The sequence below is a fragment of the Homalodisca vitripennis genome, unplaced genomic scaffold (genome assembly GCF_021130785.1).
Source record: "Homalodisca vitripennis isolate AUS2020 unplaced genomic scaffold, UT_GWSS_2.1 ScUCBcl_7149;HRSCAF=14700, whole genome shotgun sequence".
NCBI classification, from domain to species: domain Eukaryota; kingdom Metazoa; phylum Arthropoda; class Insecta; order Hemiptera; family Cicadellidae; genus Homalodisca; species Homalodisca vitripennis.
In genome coordinates, this window is record NW_025783265.1 from 12645 (window position 1) to 25296 (window position 12652).

Sequence of the window (12652 nt, forward strand, 5' to 3'; positions counted from 1 at the left end):
TTATTGGGTTATATATTGTAAAACTTTGAAATATTCCTAGCCGACTTAAGATTAACTATTGATTGTAACACAAATAATATAATTTATTAACCCCTTGAGTGTCAACAGCCGATTAGATCAGCTTTTCGAATATTTATTATTCTGTTACTAAATGTTGACATATGGCATTGTACTTAAGACTCATTTTATACATAACTAGCTGTTTCTCGCGGCTTCGCACGCTTTTCGTAAGCGTTACCCGTGTATGTGCACTTCTGGCTCAAGTAAATTATATTTCCAACGCCGATGTAGAGTTTGCTTTGTTGCCACGATCAAGAAAATCTGTATATTAATGTTTATAGCCATTGTACACGTACATGTGTTTTATTATAAAGTGGTCTAACACTCAAGCTTTAAGTTCAACCAGAAATTTTATCTTCAAGACAAATATACATCATAACTTAGCGCCTTCAAATAGTGTTTGGCTATTAAATATTCGTAACTGTCTCGTAATTGCAGTTTATAATGTGCAGGCGCTTTGAAAACTATTATCTTTGGCAACGCCACCTGGAGGCGAGTTACATCAATAGACATAACATAGAAACCTTCTTCGTGGAAAAATACATATACATACAAATTTTCGTAATGATCGGTCAAATAGTTTACGATTCCATAAAGAACAAACACACAAACATTCATTTTTATATATATATATACATAGTAAATAAAATAAACATAGGTTGTCTATCTTGATTTGTTATAGCTGTTAAAAGCTATTTTCCAAATATAAGAGAACTTTAATGCGAGTGCAGTTTTTAAATTTTTTGCACTGCTCTATAATTAAGTCATATTCAGTTTTACAGATATGTACTTATTTGAACTTTTATAATTGTTCTTACTTACATAGAGAACATAATAAAGTTGCAAAAAAATGTATTAAGATTCAAAAATTACAATTTTCTTTATTAACTTGTATAATTTTTTAATTTGAAAATTTCAACAGATTTTATCATCAAAATAAATATGTCATAATCTACCTTTCCCTTAACACAATAAAACAATTATCGTATTATGTATATTTTTTTTTAAAGTTGTGAATTATTTTTTGGACCACTACACAAATACCAAACATATAAAAATCAAAACTTAGTTATACAGATATTTCCTCTTTTGAAATTTGGTATGTTTGTTCCTATGTACAAAAGAAACAATAAAAAACATACATACAAATAAAGTCAGACCATAAAAAGTTACATTTTTTATACTCCAAAGTAAAAAAAAAAACTTAATATTTTGTTTGTATTGTTTTTTTATTTTTTGTTGTTGTATTTTTGCATGTTTTATCATTCAAATAAATATTACAAGTTATATCCTACTTTCACCCTACACAATAAAAGAAAACAAATCTCATTGTTATTATTATTTTATAAATTAGCGGGAACACTACACAAACACCAGAAGAGTGCTTGGCACTGAGAGAGGTGACATGTCATAAAGGCTTGGCTCTCAAAGGGTTAATTAAATTGCAGTTGTTGTAATAAACAATAAGTGTGCTAAACCTTTAACCCCTTCAGATTTGAGTGACAGGACATTGTTATAGTGTTATTCAGAAAGATACAGATAAGCCCAACACAATGGAACATAACCTGATCAGAATATTCAGAAAGATACAGATAAGCCCCACACAATGGAACATAACCTGATCAGAATATTCAGAAAGATACAGATAAGCCCCACGCAATGGAACATAACCTGATCAGAATATTCAGGAAAGATACAGATAAGCCCCACGCAATGGAACATAACCTGATCAGAATATTCAGAAAGATACAGGTAAGCCCCATGCAATGGAACATAACCTGATCAGAATATTCAGAAAGATACAGATAAGCCCCACTCAATAGAACATAACCTGATCAGAATATTCAGAAAGATAAAGATAAGCCCCTCGCAATGGAACATAACCTAATCAGAATATTCAGAAAGATACAGATAAGCCCCGTGCAATGGAACATAACCTGATCAGAATATTCAGAAAGATAAAAGATAAGCCCCTCGCAATGGAACATAACCTGATCAGAATATTCAGAAAGATACAGATAAGCCCCACGCAATGGAACATAACCTGATCAGAATATTCAGAAAGATAAAGATAAGCCCCTCGCAATGGAACATAACCTAATCAGAATATTCAGAAAGATACAGATAAGCCCCGTGCAATGGAACATAACCTGGTCAGAATATTCAGAAAAATAAAGATAAGCCCCTCGCAATGGAACATAACCTAATCAGAATATTCAGAAAGATACAGATAAGCCCCGTGCAATGGAACATAACCTGGTCAGAATATTCAGAAAGATAAAGATAAGCCCCTCGCAATGGAACATAACCTAATCAGAATATTCAGAAAGATACAGATAAGCCCCGTGCAATGGAACATAACCCGGTCAGAATATTCAGAAAGATACAGATAAGCCCCGTGCAATGGAACATAACCTGGTCAGAATATTCAGAAAGATACAGATAAGCCCCACGCAATAGAACATAACCTAATCAGAATATTCAGAAAGATACAGATAAGCCCCACGCAATAGAACATAACCTAATCAGAATATTCAGAAAGATACAGATAAGCCCCTCGCAATGGAACATAACCTAATCAGAATATTCAGAAAGATACAGATAAGCCTCGTGCAATGGAACATAACCTGGTCAGAATATTCAGAAAGATAAAGATAAGCCCCTCGCAATGGAACATAACCTAATCAGAATATTCAGAAAGATACAGATAAGCCCCGTGCAATGGAACATAACCCGGTCAGAATATTCAGAAAGATACAGATAAGCCCCGTGCAATGGAACATAACCTGGTCAGAATATTCAGAAAGATACAGATAAGCCCCACGCAATAGAACATAACCTAATCAGAATATTCAGAAAGATACAGATAAGCCCCACGCAATAGAAACATAACCTAATCAGAATATTCAGAAAGATACAGATAAGCCCCGTGCAATGGAACATAACCTGGTCAGAGTATTCAGAAAGATAAAGATAAGCCCCTCGCAATGGAACATAACCTAATCAGAATATTCAGAAAGATACAGATAAGCCCCGTGCAATGGAACATAAACCTGGTCAGAATATTCAGAAAGATACAGATAAGCCCCGTGCAATGGAACATAACCTGGTCAGAATATTCAGAAAGATACAGATAAGCCCCACGCAATAGAACATAACCTAATCAGAAATATTCAGAAAGATACAGATAAGCCCCGTGCAATGGAACATAACCTGGTCAGAATATTCAGAAAGATAAAGATAAGCCCCTCGCAATGGAACATAACCTGGTCAGAATGAAAGCAGTTACAAATTAAAGAGTATTGTACAGTACATACATTAAAATCTTTCACCAAAATAAAAACTCCACTTCAATTTTGGAAAGAAAATTATTCTACCTTCAAAGATATATAAACATTATATTGTAAATTATCTTTCAATTTTTTAAAGCTACTGCACTTTTGTTTGAACAAACTGAATATTTTTCATACACTGATTTAATTACAAAAGACAGACAAAAAAATATATTAGGATAAAAAAATAGGTCATGTTGTTTTTCTGAATGAAAATTTATGTTTTAAAATATAGTTTAATTTTGAAGCTATACTTTTAGTAAAGCGGCACATGTTTTAATAAATAACTACCATGTTTTAAATCAGATTTAAATGTGTTATAAAATGCTTAATATTACTGTGATAATTATAGTGATTATATATTTTATTTTTAATTAAAACAATTTTCCGCTATTAATATGCAAGCAACTAGTACACATAATGCTCCTTATACTATGAATATTCAATTATGTAAAAGTATGTATGCAATTGATTAATTAAATTTTTATAAACAAATTTACATTTGTTTTAATATTTTAAATGGAAACTGACAATCAAAACATTTCAATTTTAACCTCTTGCAATTTCGCACTATACTAGAAATAAAAACTTATCTAACAACATTTTTATATGTTTCGAAATTACCTGTTTCTTCACCAAAAATCAGAGGTGGAAGGGTAATGGCCTAGTAACAACTAAAAAAACTATGGGATGATCTATAAAATAGTATTTTATATCAAAGTTCTTTTGATACAAAACCGACAACGCATATAAACCAATTTCTGACTGAGTAACAAGCAAGTGGTTGCACCACATTTTGAACAGAAGAAAATCTTACACGATGCTCTAAAATAGCGTAAAAACTATAGGAAAAAATTACTGTCACTTTTAGGGTAAAACATCTCAATGTAGTTGTAATTATACGACTATAAATTTTCCATTTATGTTACTTACGAGGTAATATTATAAAGCAAATTAGATTCGGAAATGGATTATTTGTATAGTTATATATTAAAGATGTCTATCCAGTGTCATATTTTACAATTACAAGAATTGTAATCTGTGTAAATAATATTATTAATGCTGCTAAAATGTATTTAATCCTCTGAGACACCTGGGTGATGATATGGTGCGCAGACAAATTGCATAATCATAATCTGGGTTCGTGGAGGTTATGCAATAAAACTCTTAAAAAGAAAAATTGTAATATTTTATTTTACTCCTGTTAAAGTTCGGTTGTTTCTTATTGGATATAATTTACAATTCTAAAAATCAATTTTCTTTTAAAAACAAAAATTGCTTAATTTGCATATTTCTTAAATCATATTTCTTGAATTAAAATTTAGAATGATCTGGTGGACTTGGTGACAGAATAGGATAATTATCAGAAGTGAAGGAGCTGCATTGATCAGGTCATATTCTTTTCTTCCATTCCCACATGTTAGAATGGGTGTGAATTTAAAGAAGTCAATATTGCAGTCTTTTAGCACTTTTCTCATAATTTTTTAACCCTTCTTACATCCTTTTGTTGTTATTGTTCCTATTTATGTTACTAGGAATGTAAAAATAAGTAAATAAATATCTTTACTTTAATCAAAACTTTATTGGAAAATTCCACCAAACAAATAAAAACTAACAAATTGGTAGTATGCATCAGTAATATCAAATACAAACACATAAAAATTTTAAAAAATCATTCAAATACGAGAAAAGGAATTTTGTTTTACTGCAATACACGAATTATCCAGTATATTATTGTTTGAGTTATGTAGTTCTATCAAATGTTGTAGTATTTTTGTTGAAGTCAGTGTGATCAATGATTTTGAATAATTTATATTAAATAATAAATGCAGTTTTTATGTAACCAACTTATACCTGTATTTTGATTTACATAAAAACTTCCATACGAGTTTAATTGTTGAGAAAATAAATATGTTCATGTAAAACCAATAATAGCAATGTGCTTGCAATGAGCATTTTATGTTGTTTTAAATTTTTACAGCAGTGGTTTGTATTCTCACCCCTTGTCTATTATAGTATAGGGTGATTTTCTTTTATCATTTCAATTCCAGTTGTTTCATTAACTATTTGCCACTTACAGTTGCTCCAATAATCTACATTTTGCTCAAAACATAAATCTATAAATAAAAACAAGTTTACTTGTATAAGGGGGGAGTCTGTGTCAAATATGACAAAAAATAACACATTTTTAACAATTTTTTTATTTGTTTAAATTATTCTTCAATATTTCCCTGACCCAATTATATAAGTATAACCATGGAAATATCATTTTATCCCACTCAAAATAATTTTCAAAATAAGCGCTGCACAGGCCAGTCTCACATTTCAGGAGTCTGTTTGGTGAGCCATCGCATCTGTTCTGCTTGTAACCTGTTCTGATGCATTGTATTTTAGAATTATTACTCTATAATATATATCACAGAACATACCTTTACATGTACTTGAGATAGATACTTTAGTTGTCTTTGGTCAAAACCAAAGATACATTATATTTTTTCATATCCAAATATATCAAGTGCCAGATGGTTTGCTAGTTGTCATTTGGAAACAATTCGTTGTTGTTTACAAACATTGAAATCCAGTGATAGTGAATTTCATTTACCTTCATTATATTATTTTGATCTAATTTTATTAGTATTAGAAAGTGCTTAGTTTATGTTCGTGTGTTTATTTCAGTGATAATCGTAAGTGACGGTGACTCGAAAATATTCGCTAAATATTTATGGGGGTGACATAGAGCTGACAAAAGAAGAATGTATTAACCATGTCTCTAAAAGGCTTGGTACTGCCCTCCGTAGTGAAATAGCATGTAAGGCCAAAAAAATTACTCTAGGTGGCAAGGCACACAGAAGTTTGAAGGATTCTACAGTAAAAACATTAACAAGATACTATCACAATGCCATATTCAGCAATCTAAATAAAGATGTAGCTTCAGTCAAGAACTCAATCCTGGCAACACTTCACCATTTTGCGTCAACTGACGAAACCCCCAGACACAGCAAATGTCCCACTGGTGAGAATTCTTGGTGTTTTTACAATCGCGCTCTCGTTAATGAAGAAGTTCCAGGTAGGCATGCTGAAAACATCAAAACACCTTCGAACAAGCTGGTGTTACAGAATATAGCACCAATATACAAAAGACTAACAGACACCGCCCTGTTAGAAAAATTTTTAAAGGGCCAGACGCAAAATGCCAATGAAAGTCTGCATAGTTTTACTTGGCGCAAGTGCGATAAATCCAGGAGCGTGTCCCGTAGGCTAGTAGAATTAGCAGTAGCAGAAGGTGTAAGTGAGTATAACTTTGGAAATACAGCTTTTATTTCTACTCTAACTGCTACCTGTCGTCTGTTACAGTGGTTTTGGCTTGTGTTTTAAACAGTTATTTTATATGAATTTATGGGTGTTTCGTAAGTACAAATGAGCAAAGTTATTTGAATTCAAGATTTTAAAGACATTATTATTACCTGAAACTAAAGTTTTTATTTTATAAACATTTCAAGTATAATATTTTCTTCAATTAAAAAGTGATCACATTAGTATAACCTTAAAAGAAAAGGGCAAACTAGATTTAATTGAAAGCAGTACTGTAACTCAAGCTTTCAAGTAATAAATAAAATAAAACAAGAGAATTTATAAAAACAAACAGTTTAGGCTACATAACTAATTAGTTTAATGTTTACTGTGTGATAACAGTATTTTCAGTGAACTGAATAAACGTGTCTGGAACTGATAAATAGCTGATGTAAACCAGCTATTAAGTTCTATCTGACTTGTGATTGTATGTCTAAGATAGCTCAGTGGTTAGAGTAGTGAACTGTCAAGCACTGGGTACATGGTTCAAATCCCTCCCAGTGCCTGAACTTTTTGCACTCTTTATTTAATTTGTTATTCTTTTCTCAGTTGAATAATTGTATTAAAGTAGCTTTACTTATTATTATTTTTATTTATTTATTTATTTTACTAAACTTTGTTTGCTCTGTTTTATTTAAATGATGAAAAGTAAACAAATAAAGCATTCATGTGGAGTTTGCTTAAAAAATGTTACAAAAAATGTGAAAGCTGTTTTATGCAAAGACAAATGTGCAAAATGGTTTCATCTTAAGTGTACCGAGCTTACAGCTGAGGACTATGGGGAAATAAAGAGTTCAAAAGTAAAGTGGAGCTGTGGTGAGTGTAATGAAGATGAAATTTTGGACATGAACATGACAGATGTAAATGAATTACTGGAACAACAACTACAACATTCTGACCTCCTTATTAAATCTCTACACGAAGACCTCATTAAAGCCCAAGAAGAAATACAGAAATACAAAGATGAAAAACTTCAGTTGGAACATCTCTTGTTGCTGAAAGTAGAGGAAAATAGTTAAACTTGAAAATAAAATTGTGGAATTTGAGAAAAAATCTGAGGAAACATATGCTACAGTTGTAAAAAAGAAACTTTCGTCAAATAGACTTAGCCTTCCATCAAACCACATTCTTTCTGCCAGACTAAGTAATTCCCATGAGAAAACTTCAACTAAGACCCTGAGTGAACAGGCATTTTCTAAATGTAAGAAAACAAACCCCCAAGAAAAATATAAGAAAAAAACAAAGGTCGAAATTACAGAAAAAAATATTTTCTCAAATAATATTTATGATGTTTTACGTCAAGACAATGATGATAATGATGAAGTGGGCTATATAGAAGACCTAGAACCAAAAGGGAAAATATTAATTTGTTCTGATAGCCATGGTAAGGATCTTGCATGGCACTTAAATAAACAAACACTCTCTAAATTCTGTTGGCTTTGTAAGACCAGGTGGCCGAGCTGAACAAATTTTAAACATGGACAATATCAATGGTGAAGTGGTTTCCAAAGAAGATTTTCTAGTTATTATGTGTGGAACAAATGATGTGGCACGGAACGAAGCGGAGGTTTTAATTAACAACATAACAAATACATTAGAAAGTGTGAAAGAAAAAAAGGTAATTCTCGTTGATCTACCAAATAGGTACGATCTCGCTGAGTGGTCTTGTGTGAATAAGGAAACAAGAAAAACCAATTTAGTGCTAAAAGAACTGAGCAATGGTTTTGGCAATGTGTCTTTGGTGGAAGCAAGTGTTGCTACAAAGGACATGCACACGAAGCACGGTATGCATTTCAATGCCAAAGGTAAGGACTGGCTGGCTGGTAAAATTGATGAGGCCGTGAAAAGTTACAGCACTCGACCTCCTTCGGCCATGGACCCGAGCAGCGCAGGAGAACCCAGTACGGAAGACATGTTACAACCTACTGTCGAAACCTTGACGGGAAATGTGCAGCCTCCTCTTCACGGTCATCGAATAGAAGAACAAACAGACAGCACTCATCCAAACCCCTAACTCTTTTTCATCTTAACATTCAATCTATAAAAAATAAAGTAGATGTTTTAGACTTATTTTTAGATAGCTATGACTGTGATATCCTAACTCTTAATGAACACTGGTTATTTTATGAAGAATCTGATTTGTATATACCAAATGGTTATCAATTAGCAAGTATTTACTGTAGAGAGAAACCACTCTGTAGGGGCGGCAGCTCAATCTTTGTAAAGTCCAAAATCCAATATAAAACTGTAGATATTAGTAATTTTTGTGTTGTCTTTGTTTTGGAAGCAACAGCTATATATTTAAAGGAGATTGATGTTGTTATAGTTACCATCTACCGTACTTCAAAGAGTAATATTTTTAGTTTCTTTGACTATTTGGAGTCTTTAATGATATAATATATAATCAAACACTCCTTTTGATTTATATATATTAATATATATATTAATATATATATATATTAATATATATAATATATATTAAGCATTTAGTTTCCAATAAGAAGAAGCTGGTAAAATGTCTTTAATGATATTTTTAAATAAAAATTTTGCAACTGTGATACTAACAGGTGATTTTAATGTAGATGTAAGAAAAGATTCTTCTGAAAAATTTACTTTTTTGAATTTATTAAGATCATTTAATATGTATTGTCATAATTTTGATACAACTAGAGAAGATGCTTGTCTTGACAATGTTGTTAGTAATTTAAGCAAAAACAAAGTAAAATGTCAAGTTATCGAACCAAATGTATCTGATCATGCTGGTATATACTCAGAGTTTTATGAGTTGCATTTTTCAAATACAGTACCAGACAAAAATATTCTTAAAAGAAAAGTGAGAGATCTGTCTTTTGGTGCCATTGAAGGTTTGAAACATAGACTGAATCAGACTGACTGGTGGCAGCTTACTTTTTTTCAAACTGTTGACGATGCTTTTGATTTTTTTATACAAATATTAACAAGTTCACTTAAAGAATGCTGTCCTGTTAAAGATGTCAAAATCAAAAGTAGAAATAGACCAAAGGTTGACTGGTTTACACCTGAACTATATAAACTTAGAAATATAATAACAGTGTTTTATGATAGATTCAAGATAAGTAAGGGCACAGAAAATGAAGCTGAACACAAAAAAATGTATATAGAAATAAAAAAGATGTATAAAAATAGAATTAAGGAAGAAAAAACGATTAGCCACTGACAGATATATTATGAGAGCTCCAAATAAATGTAAAGCTGCTTGGAGTATAATAAAAAAGGAAATTCATTATAAGAAAGAAAGCGTTGAAGAATTAATAAAGCCTGATGACTTTAATGATTATTTTATAAATATAGTTAGTACTACACATTTGAAGCAAAATAATTTTGACACTGCTATTGAGCTTTTGAGTAATTATTTATCTAGATTTAATAATGCTAGTAAAACATTCCAATTAAATGTAATAACTGAATTTGAAATTATAAAATATGTATCTAAGTTGAGTGGATCAAAAAGCGAAGATTATTTTGGGTTTTCTAATAAAATCATCAAGGATATTATACCCTACATAGTAAAACCATTGACATTTCTATTCAACTGGATGTTATCTGAGGGGATTTTTCCTAAAGCACTGAAATGTTCCAAAGTAGTACCAGTATATAAGAAGGGCAGCAAGGCAGATCCTGCTAGTTACCGTCCCATTTCTTTGGTTCCCATACTGAGTAAGATTTTTGAGTGTTGTTTAAAAGACCAATTGTATGATTTCTTTTCTCAAAACAATTTGCTCTGTAAAGAACAATATGGATTTATAAAAAAATCAAACACTGTGAAAGCAATAGGAAAAATTGTGGAAAACATTTTAAATAATTTTGAGAAAAAGATTATATCATCTGCAACATTGATAGATTTAAGTAAAGCGTTTGACTGTATTAATCATGAGTTGTTGTTAAAAAAGTTGTTTAGTTATGGCATAAAACATAAAGCATTACAATTATTGTCATCTTATTTATCTGACAGGAAACAGATGGTTGTCCAGGGGGAGAACAAGTCCAATTTCAGAACAGTGAAATTGGGAGTTCCGCAAGGCTCTGTTTTGGGACCTTTTCTGTTTATTGTTGCAATCAATGATTTTTCATCTAGCCTACCTTGTAATTCTGTTTTGTACGCGGATGATACTACTCTTTTAAACTGTAATAAAGACTCACAAACCTTAAAATCTGATCAAGAACGTTCATTTAAATTAGCTCTAGAATGGTTTAAAGCAAATGGGTTGGCAGTGAATCATAATAAAACTGAATATTTAACATTATCTCTACACAATAATACTAAATACAGTAATGATTCTGTTAAGTTATTGGGTGTTATCCTAGATAGTAAATTAAGCTGGCAACATCATGTTAATTATTTATGTACTAAACTATCTAGAGTTATATACCTATTATGTAAACTAAGGAATACTGTTACTCAGGAGATGTTGATAACTGCTTATTATGCATTTTTTCCACTCACACTTGAGGTATGGTGTGACTCTTTGGGGAAACAGTTCCAGTGCCAAAAAAAATATTTTTATGGCAAAAAAAAAGCTATTAGGATTTTAAAAAATGTTTCTAAACAAGAATCTTGTTCACCTTTTTTCAAAGAAACTTCAAATTATGACCTTGCCAAGTTTATACATCTACTGCTCATTACTTGATGTAAAAGAAAATTTGAATAGTTTCATAAATAGACAAGATGTTCATACACACTGCACAAGAAAAAAATATTTACTCGATCTACCCCCAGTCAGACTCGAAAAGACCAAAAACAGCCAGATATTTTTCAGTATAAAATTATTTAATAAATTACCAGAGAAAGCATGGAATGTTACACTTAATAATTTTAAAGTTACCATTGCAAAGTGGCTGAAAAATAAAGCTTTTTACACTGTTGAAGATTACCTAGCCTGTGATATTAGCTCATTAAGTTTTTAATCCATTGTTAATTTAAGATTAGGATTGTTAGCACATATTGTATAGATTTTTAAATTATTTAATTGTAATTTTATTGTTTTTATTCACATTTATATTATTGTTATTTAGTTCTAGCTGGCAATACTGTATTTTGTCCTATAACTGTGCCTAGATTAAAGATTAGATTAAAGTAGGCTATATAATATGTTGACTTTGTCTATTGCATAATATGTATTGTGCTTAATGACAATAAAATATCTTGAATCTTGAATCTACACAAGACAAAGCTATCGACAGGAACAAAAAGTATTGCTATGGCAAAAGTGCGTGACCGCCGAAGAAAAGTAAAGATCCAATGTGCTAAATCCGAGAGGTTGAAGAGGCGCAGAAACTACCTGAGAATGAGAAATATTCAATCAGAAGAAAGAAAAAAGGAGCAGGAAGGTTCCTTTTATGGGCCTGGAGAATTCTAGCAAGATTGTAAGTTTGTACTGAATAAAACGTTGCTTGTTGAATATAATGTATTGTTTTTTTTGCGTTTTCCCGAAAGTTTTAATTTTTGACACGGGAAAGGTTGTATTTTGGTTATTTGATAAGATATTGCCACAATTCTTTTTTTGTTTTATTCAGAATAAAGTTTTCTATGACATGTAGTATGGGTTTAGCATTTAAATGCTCCAAAAAATTTAAAAAAATTGAAATGTTCATAAAAATATAGAATTTTTAAATTTTGTTTTTTAAAAATTTACCATTCGGCTATCTAATGGATTTTGATCAAACCCATACTTGATATCATAGAGGATATTGTTGGGTTTCCAGGGAAAAAAAGAAAATTAAAATATCTGTTAAAATGTGGGAGCTAGAACCTTTCTTGCAAGGGACTACAAATGTTCTAAAAAACTACCCCGGGGGGGTGGGGGGAGGAAAATGGTAATTTTTATAACAGATTTCTCCTACTAAACTAACCTAGTAAAATTGCCTAAAGT